Source organism: Panthera pardus, unplaced genomic scaffold (assembly GCF_024362965.1).
Source record: "Panthera pardus isolate Hobbes unplaced genomic scaffold, ASM2436296v1 HiC_scaffold_16, whole genome shotgun sequence".
Lineage (NCBI taxonomy): Eukaryota > Metazoa > Chordata > Mammalia > Carnivora > Felidae > Panthera > Panthera pardus.
Genome location: NW_026526721.1, coordinates 79,725,645 through 79,744,570, shown reverse-complemented (window position 1 = coordinate 79,744,570; position 18,926 = coordinate 79,725,645). Strand labels below are relative to the sequence as shown.

General features: G+C 41.6%; 1 long non-coding RNA gene across 2 annotated transcripts; it reads right to left on the bottom strand.

Annotated features, from left to right (window-relative positions):
* Nucleotides 1-312: 312 nt before the first annotated feature.
* Nucleotides 313-18,054, bottom strand: LOC109275282 (uncharacterized). Of its 2 annotated transcripts, none has more exons than XR_008422494.1 (4): nucleotides 17,856-18,054; nucleotides 16,778-17,670; nucleotides 10,249-10,304; nucleotides 313-4,026 (listed from the first exon to the last, which is right to left on the bottom strand). It is a non-coding gene; the product is annotated as an uncharacterized LOC109275282 (long non-coding RNA). The 2 variants fall into 2 exon arrangements; XR_008422493.1 differs by having other exon boundaries at nucleotides 16,778-17,686; nucleotides 17,860-18,054.
* Nucleotides 18,055-18,926: the final 872 nt, after the last annotated feature.

Sequence of the window (18,926 nt, the reverse complement as noted above, 5' to 3'; positions counted from 1 at the left end):
CACTCAGGGCCTTCATGCATGCTGTCTCCTCTGCGCAAAATACGTGTTCCCCTTACCGTAACTGTCACATACTTGCTCCTTCCCTTCCTTCAGTTCTTGGCTTAAATGGATTTCTGAATGCATGATGTAACGAGGGTCTCCCCACCTGCCCAGTAACTCAGCCTCCTAGCAGCCCATTCTGTCATAGTCCCTATCTCATTCTGTCCCATTCTATACGTCTGTATGAGGTGATTAGCATCTATCCTAACATGATGGACTGGTTCCATGAAGGTCTGTTTGGCTCACTGGTACATTCTCAGCATTAGTCAGGGGTTTGGCACATAACTCAAATTCTAGCGTTTATTGAATACACGAAAGCACACTTTTTAAGCATCAGAGAGACATGTGAGCATGGGATGGGGCAAGGTAACATGTGGAAGTAAAGGCAGACATGAGAGGGCATCTCTGGCATTGCAGCCAGGGCTCGTGGCCACACAGGTCCTACAAGCAGCTCAGGAGCAGTTCATGAGCCTGGAGCAGTCTGGGTCATCGGTGATGGTATCTCAGCAGCAAAAGTGAGCGTCCACTGGTTCCTGCTGTTCCTGAATGCTCTTCATTTCTCAGCAACACTTTTTGTTTCTCTTGTTAAATGTCCATCAAGAGGAAGTCTTTTCATTTTTAAAAATTGTTCTTATGAAAAGTTAATAACAGTTCATTACAGAAAAATTAAATAGGACACTAAAAGATTCTATTAGCCCATTTATCTAGGAAAATAACAGTAACGGCTTGATAATATATATGTGCATACAGAAGTGATCTTTCTGTAAACTGAGGGAGTTGTAGATTTTATTTTGTGGCCACAATTAAGTAATACATAACTTTTGTGTAACTCCGTAAGCTGTTGCAATAACCCTTTATATTTTTAGGTCTGAACCTGTTTCAGTGTTTCACTATTACAAATAATACAAAGCTGGAATGACTGGCTGAAAATAAATTGGGATCTAAAAAGAGAGTAATTCATCTCCACAAACCTTAAAATATGGATCTACACATTTAAAATTGGTAACGTGTTACAAAACCATTTCATGGTACATTTATAGTACTACTATTCTAAAATATCTGTGGTACTAATTTTTAAAGTCTAATTGTCAAAATTAACGAACTTATTGTCAACCGAATTGTTTTCGAATTGTATACCTGCACTCCACTGGAGGATCTTAGACCTTCCATTGATAAGAAATGTCAAGTTTTGAACTTACAGCAAAGAGGTACACATGGCTATTTTTTAAAGAATTTAGGTGTAAAAAAATGTCTAAGTCGCAGATGCTAAGAGTAAATTATGGCAGCACAGTCCTCCTGCAAACAGTGTTAGAGATATAAGAGCAGTGCAGATCTGTTGTCCACAAAGGGATTTTTTTTCTTCACAACCTAAGGCAGCAGGGATGGTGGCAGTGGGCAAAAATTATGCAGTTTTGAGTTCACACACAGTGCCTATGTGTCCTGTTAACCCAGCCTTTTCAGATGTGACCCAAGCTTTTCACTTGGCTTTTCTCACATGGCTGTATTGTTGCAAGATGCCTGTTCCATGCTAGCATCTCCCCTAAGATACAGACAGGAAGAAGGGGCAGAAATTAGAGCAAAAGTGTGTGTGCTCTGAAGTTACCCCTTTTTAAGGAGCTTTACTAGAAACTTCTCTTAACACATTTAGTTACCCCTCATTGACAAGACTGTATCACACTGTGTCATCCTTACTGGTAGTGGAGGACAGACAATGTAGTTTTTTGTTTTTTTTTTTTCTGTTCATAAGAAGAATGAATAGAGTGGTAGGTAACTAGCAGTCTCTATGCATAATTTTGGAAAAGATGGCTTAGGAAGACTTCTGGGAATTTCAGCTCCCCAAATAACCAAAAGAAAATGGGTGGGGGGATATAAAAAAGAGAAAAAAAAGAGGTTCTCAGTGGAAAGACCGGTTGGTCTGGCTATTAAAAGACAGGCCAAAAGAGGCCCAAATTGGTGGGCAACCTTTACTGTCATGGTAAGGAAATACCAAGAGAAATAATAAGATTGCTCACCATACTGTCTGCCCTTCAACCCTGTGTTCAAACTTCAGACAGTTCCAAGACAACTGCCCCTAGAGGGAAGCCAGTGACCCCAAATTAGGCCGCTTCCTCCACTGGGAACATTTGGGAACAGAGGCTTTATGTGCAAGTAACAGACGCGTGGCTATGGAAGGTGGGGTCTAGTGTGGGGTGTGGTTGAGACACATGTTTCAGGAACAGCAAGTCACAAGTACCCTTGCAGGAGTCTGCAGGCTAACAGAGAGAACAGGCCTGAAAACACTGAATAGGTCATACAAATAGGGAAGATACAATACTATCTGTGCCCCATCCTCTCCTTTTCTCCCCACACAGAAAAGAACCTTTAGCTGCCTATTACAGTTCATCCTAGTTTGACTAAATGATGAGTTTAGCTACCTATAGAAAGCATCTAGCTGACCCCATTCTGCTCTTTGTATATGACTTCACCATTCCTTCTATAACAAAGTCTACGAGTGGTTATTTGGCTCCAACCACTACAGAAACAAGCTTGGAAAGTTGCAGGGGAAAAGCTGGCCTGGGCTGCTGCCAAACCAATGAGTCTGCCATCTCCTTCCTTGAGAACACTGGTTGTCCTGGCCATGTTCTTAAAGTCATCCTCACTGAAGAGTCTTCTTAAAGAAAACTTTATTTTAGTAAGACAAAGTTCAGTACGACAAAGATGTGTATGGTACTATTCCAGGTATTAGTTCCCAGTGAGGAAGGTGAGTAGAGTGCTCTCTTCGGGAGACTCTTTGGCTTGGAGCTCTGACCAGTCATTGCCCCAAAGTTCAATGCCTATGACATATTGCTGTAGCTGGAGCTAACTGCATGGAAACTTTGTGAAAGAAACACAAAGAGGATTCTGCTACCTGCACTGAAGACAGTGAAGATTAATTATGGAAGGGCTAGCTATAATACCAATTTAAATAAGGTTACAGCCAGCAAGCAAATAGTCCTCATTCGTGTGTGTGTGTGTGTGTGTGTGTGTGTACATTTAAAAAAAAAAAAAAAAACACTGATTATACGAGTTTTACCTTGAATGATCACAGTCATTGCCCTAGACATCTCAGGTGATTCAGAGCACCTGTAGTAATTGAATTTCCTCAAGAAGATACTAAATCGCTTGTTTGGCTATATACCAAGTTATCTAATTAGCCTAGAGGCTGCAGATACAGAATAATACATAGCCCAACTGCTGGAGATACATACTTTATTCTAGAACAATTGAGGGATGGTAAATCATGGTACTGAATAAAAAACCAGGCAAAGTCCAGAAGCTGGATAGCCTACACAAAGGCTACGTTTAAAAGGGATGATAAATGGAAGGCTCTCCTGCAGTTAAGAGAGAAAATATATGTGGGGATAGGGCATATGAGACTCACCAAATCTCTATCAGCTGGAACAGGGTTGATTGTACCTAGTCATTTAACTGGACCCATGAGAGGGAAGATCCATTCCCCAACCCCTGACATTCCCAGCTCCTGCCATCCTAAGGCATAGTCCCAACCCTATATAAATATGCTTTCTCTGAGTCTGAGATAAAGGGACTAGGCACCAGCATTTGTAACATCAAGGATGCTCATAAAAGTCCTATATTATAACATCCACATTAAGTACCAAAAATTGGGACTCTGGGTTTTGTCAATAACTGTAGGTCTACTCCTAATTCTCCCACTTACTGGATATGAGGACCCCATGTATACCCATGACTGCCTGAGGAATACAGGGGGAGATGCTATTTGGAACTAAGTAGACCAGCACTGGGAGCCACTAAATGGTTCCCCCAAATCCCAGCTGGGCTCAGGAACAGAACTTACTATATAATTTCCAAAGTTCAGATTGATAGGGCTACTTCAGAGATCAGTGATAGAGCTATAGATGGCCAGCTATGCAACAGTAATGCTGAAGAAATGGTAATCATAAGATATATGGTGGTCTATATCCACATGTCCTTAAGATTATATTTTAGCTGGGGAGGGAGAAGGGGCATGTATTATTAAACAGGGAAAATGCCTACATCCCAGACCACTGCCCAAACACTTGGGATTCAATAAAATATGTCCATAAGTAAATGATTAAACTGAGTGGACTTCCATGTGGTCCTAGTTCTCCATACCATTTAGTAAAGTAGGAATTTATAATAAGGAAGTTTATTATTTGTGAAAGCAATATTTCTATTTTAAGGGATGAGTTATGTGAAAATAATGATGGCATCATGTTGGTCTGGAGATCAATGTGCTGGTCCACACAAAAGTCATGAGCTAAGGGGTGGATTGTGGCGGGTCATGACTTTTTTTAAGTATTGTAACTTAAGAAATCCCCTGGTTGGAAAGCCCCGTGTTATATACAAAGCACCCTTTCCCCAACCATTATTTGTACCTCTGAACTATAAAGTTCCTGCATCCTATGGTATAGTTTGAAGGTCTGTACTCAAAACATGAACTTGAGGTTCAGCAACAAGGTAGCTAGAACATCATCTTCTATAAACTGATAAAGAAAAACACAGACTGAGGAGACTCAGTGTCCCTCTGACCTGGTGGGACGCCCGTCCTGCACTCATACCATAAGCCCATAGATTTGGGGCACATCTTAGGGAAGGAGAAGAAAGGCACTGGGGAGCAGCGTGTGCTCTACTGCCTTAAGGCATTCTCTGCTCTAACTAGTTGGGTTATAGCCTTTATCTGAGATGAGCTAATGCTTGCTACCATGAAGATCAAAATCTGGCATTTATCCTGACCCACAACTTACAGGGGTCATGGGCTCCACTGCAAGCAAGACTTACCACCTTCAGGGGATCCTGATGCTCATCAAATGACCGTCAAGTATCTTTAAAGGACTCTACAAATAGCTCTCAGAGTTTGTTGATTCCTACCTCAAGCCTAGCCTACACGGATTGCTACACATCCTAATTGTCAACCCCAGTGAGAGTGTTCAAAATAAAGTATCTCACCAAATCCCCAACAATCTCTTGACACCTGGAAAGCCTGCCAGTTTCCTTCCCAAATTCACGTGTGTAGCATTAATGTATTTCCATCTCCAATCCCCTTCAAAATATATCTAAAGATAACTATAAAAGATTCAGCTCTACCCAGAAAGAATGTATTCTGATTCATCAGCAATGGGTTGAGATGGGGTACTTTCTCCATGAGAATCTTGCCTATCTTAAGGGATCAACATGACATTGGAGTCAATCAGGGGGGAAAAAGATGATATAACCTACTTTTTGTGGGGGAGAGAGAGGTGGTTAAAATTCATCAAGTGCTTAGAACTTGCCGATAAAAATTTGGGGCATTCCACATGCTATCCCAGACAGAAACTGTCCTAGGGATAAATGTGTAAGCCATCTATGTTTCCTAAATTTGGTGTGTCCAGACTGGTTAAAGCTAAGGGTAAAATTAAACCTCATAGAAAGTGCCATAAACTGCAAAATGGAGCCTGCACTAGGCACATCTCTGCATTTTGGAAGGCTCTGCATTTGTGGGAAGCATTCCTCGGAACCCACCAGAAATATCCAAGCCTTTAGGAGTGGTTAAAGGTTGTAAATATGCAAGTTTTTTCATATGGAAAGTTTTGTACCCAAACTATCTTGTGTGTCCCATGTCTGGGTGAAGTTGTCAGCTAAAGATAAAAGTTTTTTTTAAGGATATAAATATCCATAGATCCTTAATGTTTTGAAAAACCACAGTATTTTGAAAAAATACTGTGTATTAATAATGTATTTTCCAGATTTCCCTTCTGGTAAAGGTTTGGTTCAGGTTGTTCACATCAGTCCTACAACTGAATACAACTAAAAAGGCTGGATAAAATATATTTAAATAATCTTTTCAAAGGCATCAAAGAGATTATAAAATAGCAAGGAATCATCAGGCCGAAAGTAAAGAGAAGTCAAGGATCTAGAGAAGGGAACAAGCCTGAAGCCACTTTTGTCCTGATAGCACTAGCTAATCCCAGAAAACTAGAACCTCCCGTTTTATGGCCTATCAGGGTAAAGAAGAGGACTAACTCTAGATCCATACAAGTTGGGGGACCTGACAGGAGGCCTTCCCCTACAACAACCTGGGTTCCAGGATCTCAGAATGAAGGGAGCAAGAATTGGAATAATCTAAAGAGAATTAAAACATGGTAAAAATCCCTTGCATTGTCCAGGGTATATCAAACTCTGAACAGGCGATCCCAGACTGATGGTGCCCCCAGGTGCCTGGCAGAAGCAAATGCAAATACTCTTTGGGGTAAAGTACCTTCTTTATAGGTCTCACAGTTAGTTATTCCTGCAAAATAACATGTCAAGTGCAATGACTAGCACAGAGTCAAAGATACCCAGCACATTAGAAAATTAGAATCAGGGAATGAAACCACCATAAAGAGATCATCAAAAACTGTCAGTGTAGGCCCCAGCATCTCTGTTTTAATGGGCCATCCAAGTCATTCTGATACATGCTAAAGCTTGAGAATTACTGCTTTATACTTTAATTCACATAAATATGCATCCTACACACAAAAATGTGTACATGTGTTAGGTCTAGGGGAGGGCCCAAGAATTTGCATTTCTAACAAGTTCCCAGATGATGCTCATGCCAGACCATGCTTTGAGGAACATGGGTATAAAAAAAGGAATTACTCTGCAGGTCACAATAGTGGTTACCTGTGGGGATAAGGGCCGTAACTTGGAACCAACATGTGGAAGGCTGGCAGTCTTTTCTTTCTTGACCTCAGTGGTGGTTACACAGTGTCATCATTAAATTATATGCTTATATTTTAATGCATAATGAGATCAGTGGTTGTCCCTTTTCCATTCGGTCATATAAGTCAAATACCACTGCACTGGTCCTGCCCACCATCATCCACCACCCTCATTTGTAACCAACTACCAAAGTAGAAAGTGTAAAAGGTTGCAAAGTTCCAAGACATAATTTTCTTTGCGTTAGTTCCTAATGTAATTAGCTCGCAAAATAGCTTTAAAACTCAAGACAAGAAAAGTTTAGTCTCAGTTTCTAAAAACCCTGTTAAAAAGTTGCTTAAAACCCAGAGATAGGATACTGTTTATAGTCTTAACTCTTTGTCCCCAGCGTAAAAATACCTGCAAAAATAAGCAACAGCTATCTTAAAATTTTACCAAGAAAACATTCCCAATGTAAAAAGGTACTTTAATTTTTTCTCCCAAGTTAAAAGAAAGGAGGGGAAATCCTAACTTTTACCAGTCTGAACTTTCTACTCCAAAGAGACAAAGTTGCTTGCTTCTCTCCCAACTGCAAAATGAAAATAAAATACCTAGTACTGGCTGCAGTAACAGTAAAATCCTACACTCTTCATTAATCCTTACCTATGGGGAAAAGCAATATTCATCAACTGGTCATAAATCTGTGAACACTTTAAGAGAAAATTTAGAAAGTCTCTTTGTGGGAAGGGGAACAACAAAAAAAGGCTGAAAAGCACCATATTAAATTGATCAGTGCAGATTGTACTTTTAAGTTCCCACTCATAAACCCTCAAACAGCGTTAGTGAAATCTGGGATGGGGACACAAGTTTCTTGTATTTATACAAAACACTTTTTCTGGAGGCCACATTCTTCCGTAAACATCAACAAAGAGTTAATATTTGCCATGTCTGCTTCTAAACCAACATATCCTATGACACAAACGCTGGCTATTACTCTGTGAGGAAACCATTGTAACAGTTACCACTGGTTCTGACTGGCAGCTAGTCAGTAGCTGCCTATGCCTTGTGATGTCCCAGACAGATATCTGAACAACCAAATGGTTTCCACAGCCAGGTCTGGGCGTAATAATTTATCTTTGGCAAAAACATATGCGGTTGGGTTTTGTTATGCCCATAAGCACCATGAGTGTGGTCACAAACACCTTCAACACCCAGACATACCTTCCCATAGATGTGGTAGGAACTGACTAGAGTGCTTTGCTTAGCTCCCACTATACCTTTGACCATTGCAGACCTGAATTCTTATGCCCCTCACAGCTTCTTCTTTCTTTACAACATCACAATATGACTGTGTAAGATGCCTAATCATTATTGTATCAACTACAGGCAATGTAGCAAGACAGTGTTGGTCGCTTAGCAAGGATCATTCCTGGATCCTGAAGGTTAGATCCAGACAACCTGGCTTGTGAAAGGCAGTTTTTGTAACCATATAATATACTGGAATTTCAGACTAATGTAGTTGGGGATATAAGAGCCTTATAAAGCTCCTCCATCCTGGGCAGGCAGAACCTGAGTAGCACCAGCCTAAACACCTGTCTTAGGAGGAGTTGGAGAGACCTGAGAAGCCACATTCATCAAACACTCCGATCCAATGCCCTCTGTGTCCATTATGTACAAGGTTATTCTTCACCAAGCTTCAAGCCAAGTCTTTTGTGAGATCATTTCAATTTAGAAAGTAATACTTACTTAAAAAAAAAAAAAAGGCATAGCCATAGTTTCGGAGTAGAGCTGTTCCTAGCAGAGGAATGCTCCCTTTCCTACTCATTGTTGACAATGCCTTAAATACTGAACTGGCCCTTCAAAAGTACATCCTCATTCAATTCTTTTGAGTAGAAAACTCCAGATTATCATAATGTAGCTGAGCTGGTTATATTAAATTCTTTCACTTATCTTGAGTATAAGTATTATAGTAATGCAAATATAGCATCCATTTATTATGGGCTACAAGCTATACTAGATTACCAACACTCCGGACATTTTAGACCACGGTCAAAATTAACGTTAAGAAAACATCTATAGAGCTTCTGCATTATTATACCTTTCAGCACAATCTGAGTACTCTCTCTCCTTGCTCACAGTTTGTTGTAGCCTTTGTGAAAATATCAGATTCATATGCAGATGAGCGCCACTTATGAGCTGTATGAAGTCATGCAGCTCATCCAGTAGGTGCAGAGAGGACTTCAGTGATTACTCTCAGGTTAGGTTAAAGATTTCACCCCATCTACAGTTATATACAATACTCTCTCATAACCACTTGACTTGAAAAACCAATCACAAGCCCACAAAGCGTCCCACTCTTTCAAGAAAGCCAGAATCCCTGCCAACAACACACTCAACCCAAGTTGTGGGTACACCTATTGATTGTCCTGCTCCCCTATGAGTCCTCTGGATTACAAGGATTGGTCTGGAGGATTGTGGGATCTTCCAGCCATTTGTAAATCTCACTGTGCTTCATGTGAGTTAATAATGTCCATGTTGTCACCTTTAAACCAAAGTTCTTTTACATACCATTTGTTGGTTTTATTCTCAATTGGTTAATAATAAATGGAACTGAGAAAACTTTTCAGCCTCTATTTCTTCTATGTGGCAAGTAGTATCTAAGTAATTTTCCATTTTGAAACTGAAAGTATTCAAGTATTTCATGTAGAGAAGTGGAGGTCTTCCTACAAGTTGGTTTTGCAGCATTTCTGCCATTACTGGGTTACCTGTATTACATGAAGTTTACATGAAATATCTGACCATACTCATCAGTGTAATTCACACTTTCTGTTTACTTGCAGTGAGTACAAAACATAACTTGATCATTTTTTGAATCTTCTTCCTTAGCATGTCTTTGTCTAGCTTTCTGTACATCTCTATTTTGTATACAACCTAAAATCAGTGTTATTTGAAAGTCTTTTTCTTTTCCCCACAGATACACAGCTCCCACTACTATATACCCTCCTGAAAGTTGAAATCTTTACCTCTTCTTTGTCTTTGATCATTTTCGGTGGTTAAAAGAACTCTGGAAACAGACTACATGGGCTTAAGTCATCATTTGTTCATTGTGATCTTGAACACATTACCAAACTTCTTTGTTCCTCTTTTCCTAATCTGTAATATGTGGATAATAATACCTAAAGTCATAGGATTGTTATGAAGTTTCTACATGTGATGATGCAATATGTTTATAGATGTAAACCTCTATGACAATGCTTGACACATGATAAACACTGTACATCTCAGCTATTATCATATCTACAGCCATATAAACCCCACAGCTGTTGAGGTTACACATGCTCCTAGTCTTATGATTTCTGTGCTGTTTTTATTATACTAATCAAACTATTGACATATTAAGATATCCTATATACAGCCTACAAGTTTATCTAGCGGCCATAAGTATTTGTCTTGGATACTGAAAGGAGTAACTGAGCAAATGACAGAGCCTTCACCATGACACAAAATATACAGCATGGCTTTGAGGTTCCCTACCATACTCATTAGTGCTGGCTGTAGGGGTCACACACACTCCTGGGCTCCTATGATATCTGAAATAAAAACCACAAGACGAGATGTACCACCAATGGCAACGTAAATCAGGTATGTTCCCAGACAGTTGATAGCAAGATTATACACACATGTATACATATACATACACATTTACCCAGAGGTGGTCAACATTCTTGATAAAAGCCTATTCAGCCTTCTTCCTGCTCCTCCACAAAAGGGCATAAAGATTTTTTTTTTTTTATAGTGTCACTAAAAAATCTATGGTAGATACTCACCTGCTGGAAGTAAAGTTCAAATCTGGTGCTAGCTGAATGTTGAGTAGAGTTATAAAGAAAAATAGTATGTGTGAATCTACCTCTTCAGCTAGAGTTTATTTAGGTTATCAGATAAATTTGTTGTCAACAGACAAAATAATGACAGAGACTAAACTAATTTTGTTTATTCTCTATTTTAGGGAAGATTTCACAAAAACCATTCTGCCTTAGTAAGAAACAGATGTTTACCCACATGGCTTTTTACTATCTCAAGAACCATTTTTGTTCAGATTCAACATGCATAAGCATTTCACTAATTCGTCTTCTACCTAGGATGTAGAAATCTAGAAAGAAGGGGGCGCTTGGGTGGCTTAGTTAAGCATCCAACTCTTGAATGTGGCTCAGGTCATGATCTTAGGGTCATGGGATTGATGGGATCCATGCTGAGTGTGGACCCTGCTTAAGATTCTCTCGCTCTCTCTCTCTGCCCTTCCCACTGCTCTCATGCATAGGCACGCACATTCTCTCTAAAATAAATCCAGAAAGAACATCATTCTTACCTAAACACCTAGAAAAACTATAGAAAAGCTTTTCTTGAACCTGTTGGGAAGCTGAAGTTAGGGTGACCAACTGGACTTTTCCTGGTTTTAGTACTGCAAGTCCTATTCTTGGAAAACTCTCAGTACCACACAAATTGGGATGATTTGACACCCTAGCAAGTGTTGCAGACCGAGCAAGTAGCCTGAGAGCCAAGAAAAGACTGGCCTCACCAAAGAGAGATAGGATGTGAGCACTGAAGAAGAGATATCAACTACTATACAGGGTGGTAAGAATTCAGCTAAAATTGTTAACACATTGCTAAAGGCCAAGTGAGGACAAGCAATAATGTTTAGAAACCCCTCAGACAAAAAGGAGCTTGTTTCCATTTCCACTTATAGCCTCTTCTTACTGGATGCTGATGAGAAAAACTGGGGACAAGGCAGGAGACCATATACAGCCTCCCTTGGAGGTGAAGGCCTTGCTGGAGCAGAGTAAGTTCCCATTATGGGAAGGACAAAAGTCCTGCCATACCCTTCCTATGAATGATAGCTGCAAGCCACTGGGAAAGGGGAAGCAAACTGTTGTCTCCAGGGCTCAGGTAGAGGACCCTTGATATTGGGTAAGGGCAAGAGTAAGAGAAGACAAACAAAGAGCTTCTATACCTGGATAAGGAGGGATAGGAAATGGTCTTGGGCTCAAGATCTCATGCCAATACAATTACAGGAATCAGGAGAGCCTGGAGCCTGCTTCAGATTCTGTGTCTCCCTCTCTCTCTGCCCCTCCCCTGCTTGTGCTCTGTCTCTGTCTCTCAAAAATGAATAAATGTACAAAAAAAAAGACTCATCAAAGATGCAAAGTAGAATTCTGTCTGCCATGGGGAGACTGAGGAGTTGAGGAAGCCCCACCTGCAAGGCCTAAACATGTAAGACTTGCCTAAGAGAGGCTGGACCAGGATGATTGGTCCTCTGGCTCCCACTACCAAGCTATCGAGCAGCAGGTTACAAGAAGGCAGAAAGGCAAAAGCATGGAGGCAGGGCTTTTTTTTTTTTTTCTTTTTTATTTCTTTTTTTTTGCAGGTTAAAAGGAAGGCTAGACGCTGAGAGTGGAAAAGGAATGTTGAGAAACTCCCTTTAGCCTTCCATCCCACATCTTAAGTATAAGGTAACACTAGAGGAAATTGAAACCAATGGTGCACTGAAGGTACAACAAGAAAACCCAAACCCAGGTCAACCACTGACTGATTCAACACCCCACATGACTGATGGAGCAGAAGAAGAAACATACTTACTTGAGTCATCACTATCTTAATTTCTACTGTTCTATACAAGATGCCTACCATTGGATAGAAAATTATGAGACACATGAGGAAAACAACCCATTGTCAAGAGAGAAGAGTCAACAGAATGAGGCTCAGAGATAACCTAAGTGTTGGAACTATAAGAGGGATTTGACATAACTTTAATATATTAATCATATATATTGAAGAGTCTAGTGGAAAAAGTAGAAAACAGGAATGATCACACAGAAAATTTCAGTAGAGATAAAAACTATGTATGTCAAATGGAAATGCTAATAGAAAACACAGTAACAGAGATGAAAAATACCTTCAAAAGCCCATCAGTACACTTGATACAACATGAACTTGGAAAGCATGAACTTGAAGCTGTGTAACAGAAATTACCCAAACTAAAATACAAAGAGAAAAAAGTGTGAAGAAAACACAAAAGAGTGTTCAAGTGTTGTAGGGTAATACCAAACAGTCTAATAAAAGTGTATTTGGAATTCCAGGAGAGAGAGAGATAGCAGAAGAAACATTTGAAGAAAGAATGGCTGAATCTTCTAAAAATAATAAAATATACCAAACCACAGATACAAAAAGCTCACTGAGTCCCAAGTAGGATAAATACCAAAAGATACACACCCCGATACATTTTTTTCAAACTGCTGAAAAGTCAAGAGAAAATCTTGAAGGTAGCCAGAGAAAAAGACACATTACAGAGAAACAAAGAATTACAGCTGGCTTAGAAACTATGCAAATCAGAATGTAGTGGAGTTAATACCTATAAAACATTAATGAAAAATACTGTTAGTCCAGAATACTGTGCCCAGGGAAAACATCTTTCAGATATGATGGAAAAATAGACTTTAAAAGACAGACAGAACAACAAAACAAACAAACAAAAAAACAAGAAAATTTATTATCAATAGACCTGCACTAAAATAAAGGTCAAAACAACCTTCTCCAGGGGCACCTGGATGGCTCAGTCTGTTAAGCCTCCAACTCTTGATTTTGGCTCAGGTCATGATCTCATAGTTCATGGGTTTAAGCCTCTCATCACAGTGGAGAGCCTGCTTGGGATTCTCTCTCCTCTCTCTCTGTCCCTTCCCCACACCCCTCCCCTGCTTCTAAGCTCTCTCAAAATAAACTTAAAAAAAAAAAAAGAAAGAAAACAAAAAAAAAACCTCCAACAGAAAGAATATGATACCAAACAGAACTTGCATCTACACAGATGAAGATCTCCAGAAATAGTTAAAATTAAAGTAAAATATAAAAGATACAGTTTATCATATTTTTAATTGTTCCAAAAGATAATTGGTAGCCTAAAGCAGTGGTTCTCAACCTCAGGCAATTTTGCCTCTCAGGAGACATTTGGCAATGCTGAGACATTTTTTTTTTTATATAAATTTTTTTTAATGTTTATTTATTTTTGAGACAGAGAGAGACAGAGCATGAACGGGGGAGGGCCAGAGAGAGAGGGAGACACAGAATCCGAAACAGGCTCCAGGCTCTGAGCTGTGGGCACAGAGCCCGACGCGGGGCTCAAACTCACGGACCGTGAGATCATGACCTGAGCCGAAGTCGGACGCTTAACCGACTGAGCCACCCAGGCGCCCCAAGACATCTTTGATTGTTACAATGGGGGTGGGGGTAGGGACGGGGGTGTAGTGCTACTACTGGCATCTAGGGGGTATAGAGGCCAGGAATGTTGCTAGACATCCTACATCCTTAAAAGGTGTCCTCAAAATGTCAACAGTACCAGACTGAGAGATTGTTGTAGCCTGACTGATAAAAAGACATAAAGTACCAGTGCGTGAAATGAAAAAGGGGCCATCACTACTGGTCTTGAACATTAAAAGAATACTACAATATCACAAACAACCATATGCCCCCAAACTTGGCTGAAATAGACAAATTCTTTATAAGACACAAATGACTAAGACTCACTTAAGTACATCGTCTGAATAGTCCTATGTCTATGAAAGATATTGAATTTGTAGTTGAAACACTTCCACCAGGGAAGCCTACAGGCCAAGATGCCCTCCCTGCCAAAAGTGAAGATCAGGACAAGACCAAGCTAGCTCTCGGTGTACATCTATTGGACATATGTCTTGTTAGGTGTCAGGAGAAACACTTGCGCTTCAACCTACTGGAAACTGCAGGAAGTCCAGAATTCCAAGTTATTCCCTCCAAGAAACCAGTCCTCCCCTCTCCCACCAACTCCCACACTAGGACCACTTTTCAGAAAACTAGAGGCTCTAGGAGCACTGGGTCGGGACTAGTATCCAACACACACTGATTTAGAACTAACCTCTTCACTTACCACATTGCTTTTAAGAGACATTCAAAACACTGGATTAAGATATTGGAGTCCACCCATTGTACTTTCCGTAACTAAAGGAGGATGCCCAAGTGAGAGCCTGCATATGCACATAATTTTCTGCCCCTTTTTATATTGCAGATCAATGCATCAGGCAATTTCATCACTAAAGCTAATTACTTTTTAAGGTAGCATGGCTGACAAAAAGGAGTCAGGTGCTGCTGTAATCCCATAATTTGTAGCAATATAATAATTTAGAGCAAAGATTGGTGAGGTGAGCTTCCCTTGCTTATTTCTTCCTTCCCTTCTTTGCATACTGTATCATTTATTTTGCAAAACTAGACAAACAGCCAAATCAGTAGAAACAGCAGCCAGCATCTGAATTGGTTCCAGGGGCAAGAGCTGACACAAGTTTGAGACTCTCCTGTACAAGTGATGGTAATTCTGCAGTTCTAGACCACACAGGGGTACTTTCTGGAAGAGGAAGGGCAATGTGAGTTTTTTGGGGAGAGGCAGTTTTTCTGAACATTTTAAGTTCATAAGTTTCATAAAGTTTGCAGTACTCTGAAATCTTTAGAACAGTGCTCTCCAAAAGAAATATGTGAACATGTAGTTCAAAATTTTCTAGTAGTTATATTAAGGAGTAAAAATGGTGAATTTTAATATATTTTATTTAACCCAATATATCCAAAATATCATTTCAATATGCCGTCATAATAAAAATAGAACATTTTATATTAAAAAGTGAGACATTGAAATCTGGTGTGCATTTTACACTTATAGCACATCTTATTTTATTTTTATTTATTTTTTTAAGTTTATTTTGAGAGGGAGAGTGTGAGCAGGGGAGGAGGAGGGAGAGAGAGAGAGAAAGGGGGAGAGAGAGAGAGAGAGAGAGAGAGAGAGAGAGAGAGAGAGAATCCCAAGCAAGCTCCATGCTGTCAGTGCAGAGCCCTATGTGGGACACGAACCCACAAACTGTGAGATCATGACCTGAGCCAAAATCAAGAGTCGGATGCTTAACAAACTAAGCCACCCTGGTGCCCCATTTTCTTTTCTTTTTAAGATGCCTACTAACACCTATTTTTAAAGTTTTTATTTAAATTCCAGTTAGTTAATATACAGTGTAGTATTAGTTTCGGGTGTACAATCTCGTGATTCCACACTCCATACATCACCTAGTACTCATCATAAGTGCACTCCTTACTCTCCTTCATCTATGTCGCCCATCTGCCCACCAACATCCCCTCTGGTGACCATCACCTTGTTCTCTAAGTCTAGAGTTAAGAGTCTGTTTCTTGTTTTGCCTCTCTTTTTTCCCCCTTTGCTCATTTGTTTTGTTTTTTTAAATTTCACATATAAGTGAAATCATGATTTTGTCTTTCTCTGACTTTGGTTTAACATAATACTGTCTAGCTCCATCCATGTTGCTGCAAATGGCAAAATTTCGTTCTTTTTTATGGTTAATATTCCATTATATATATATGCCATATCTTCTTTATCCATTCATCAGTCGATGGACACCTGGGCTGTTTCCATAATTTAGCTACTGTAGATAATGCTGCTGTAAACATTGGGATGCAGGTATCCCTTTGAATTAATATTTTTGTATTCTCTGGGTAAATACCTACTAGTGCAATTGCTGGATCATAGGGAAATTCTATTTTTAACTTTGTGAGGAACCTCCATACCGTTTTCCAGAGTGGCTGCACCAGTTTGCCTCCCCAGCAGCAGTGAGAGAAGCTTCCCCCTCCCCACATCCTCACCAACACCTGTTGTTTCTTGTGTGTTGTTGATTGTAGCCATTCTGACAGGTGTGAGGTGATACCTCATTGTAGTTTTGATGTGCATTTCCCTGATGATGAATAAAGCGCATCTTGCTGTAGGCGCCTCGTTTTGAGTGCACGATAACCACTTGCAAGTTGTGGCTACAGTATTGGACAGCACAGCTGTCCAGCCTCTCAGCTTCCTTCTGGAAGCCTCTTAGTTCTTCCACATGGTGTCAAACAAGGCAGCCTCCTGTCTCTGCCCTCCCTGCCCCCTACACCTGCACCAGCACTTCTGGGGCATCTCTGAAAGTAGTCCCAGAACACCCATTTAATAGAGCTGATTTCTCACCTGCCTCTATCCTTAGGCAAGGAGCCAAACATTGTTGCCTTCAAAAGTGTGGCACTTACACATTCTGCATATCTCCGAAGGCCCTGAAATATAATGAGGGGTGGGGGTGGGCACTGGATCAGAAAGATCTCATGATTCCAACAACTGTGAGTTCAGGCAATAGAATCATCCCCCCCTCTGTCTCTTGATGCTCTTAGTAGCTACTGAGAGGTCTAGAGAAGACTCCCTTGTAACTATTTTTATATAATTGAATTTTATCAAAGAAGGCCTTCAGGAAAAGATGAGAGCTGGGACCAGTAACAGGTTCCTAATTTGCTGGGTCCAGTGGAAAAGGGAAAATATGGAGCCCTTTGTTCAAAAATTAAGAATTTTTCATCGTTGAGGGCAGAGCATTAAAACAAGCAGGAGGCCCTCTGAGCGTGGAGCCCTGCGCCACTGCACAGGTTGGACCTCCGTGAAGCTGGGGCTAGGTGGGGCGTAGGTCTCTGGAAGAAGCAAGGAAGTGGTGAGATTACCTGGACGATCCTTGAGGAATGGAACCTTAAAGGACGCTCCAAAATCAAGTCTACTAGAATTCACCGAGGAAGAGGTTTTGAAGCCAGTGAGAACCATTTGGGAGGAAAGCAGTGAGGGGAAGAAGCAGGTGGGTAAGGCATTTGCCTTTGCTGATGAGACCACGGATTATCCCGGGTATTCATAGGGTCAAGCTTCTGTGGCCCCAAGTTGGGTAACGACAGACTGACACCCGCAACGGTGACTTGCAGGCCTGGGCAGGAGTGACTCCGAGGCTACTTCATAGTCGACTTTCCTCCTCTCCAAGCCACACACAGGCGCTGCCGGCGAGGGACCTCCGGGAGCTCCGGCGGGGGGAGCGGGTGCGAGCTGCGGCCAGGCTTCCGGCCGCTGAACCTGCATGGGGCGACCGGGTCACGGCCCGGGGAGCGGACTTGGCTCACCCTCGCCCGGCAGCGGCCCCTCCCGCGCCCGCACTCCCGCCGCTCCCCCACTGGGGGACGCACGCCTCCAGCTGCAGGAGACTGGGGAGGGCAACGGCCGGCCGGACACCCGCACCCGAGACCCACCAGGGCGGATCGCGAACCCGAACCCTGTCTACTGTCGCAAAGGGCGGCCACTGCCCCCCGTCTGGCCTAGCCGCGGCCGCCGAGTCGCAGGGGCCTCGGTACCCCAGTCTCAGAGGCCCCTCTACCCGCAACTGGCGGCCGGGGGTGGCAACGGTTCAGGGCGTCTAACAGCCGCCGCTCAACCGAAACCCGGGGCTGGCGTCGCGCATTGGCCCGAGGGTGGTTTCCCGGGAGACAGGCCCCGCCCCCGGCCGCGCGCAGGGCCAGGCAGTTGTGGGTGTGCCAGGCCAGCTGGCGGATTCCAGGGTGGCTTGTGCTTGGGCCCGCTTTGGGGTCCCCTTCCATCGTTAGTTCTCCGTCTTGTTGCAGTGCGTGATCTGGCGCTGGGCACACGGCGTGGTGTCATCCTCATTTTGGATAAACAAGAAAAAGATTTGCTAGCTCTGGCGGCTTGCGGGCCAACACCTATAGCTTGGGCTCCAGTGGGCCAAAGAGCGAGGAACGGCCAAGGCCTCCAGGGGGCGCCCTCTCCACGAACAACCGCCGGGCTCTCCGGGAGCTTGGCAACTCTCGAGCTGTTTTTTCAGGGCTCCCAATTTACTTAACCTCCTAGCTGAGTGAAGATCTCATCTCATATCGCAGATTTCTTACGCAACTAAACGTTAAATAACTTACTTTACTTAAAAATAATATTAACAAACTATAAGATTCCTGTTAATGCAACATCTGTGCTAATTTAGTTCTAAATTGAAAGGAAAGTCAAATCTCCCATGCAGTTTACCTCTTGTTCACCTTTGCAGTAACTGCGATTGAAACCTGTTTCAAAACAAGCATGTAGTTGGAGATACTATTATAAAAGTATCTTCTTTCCAAATAAGTGGCTATAAAAGTTTGAATTAGATCTAAAACGTTTCCTATTTACACCGATTAAATCATACAACAGTGAAACGTGTATCTTACCTACCTACATTATCCTGTGAATATCTTACCTACCTGTTTTCCTGATGCTATTTTACACAATCACACAGATCTTTAAATCTAATCATCATAATCAATGTCAGTATATA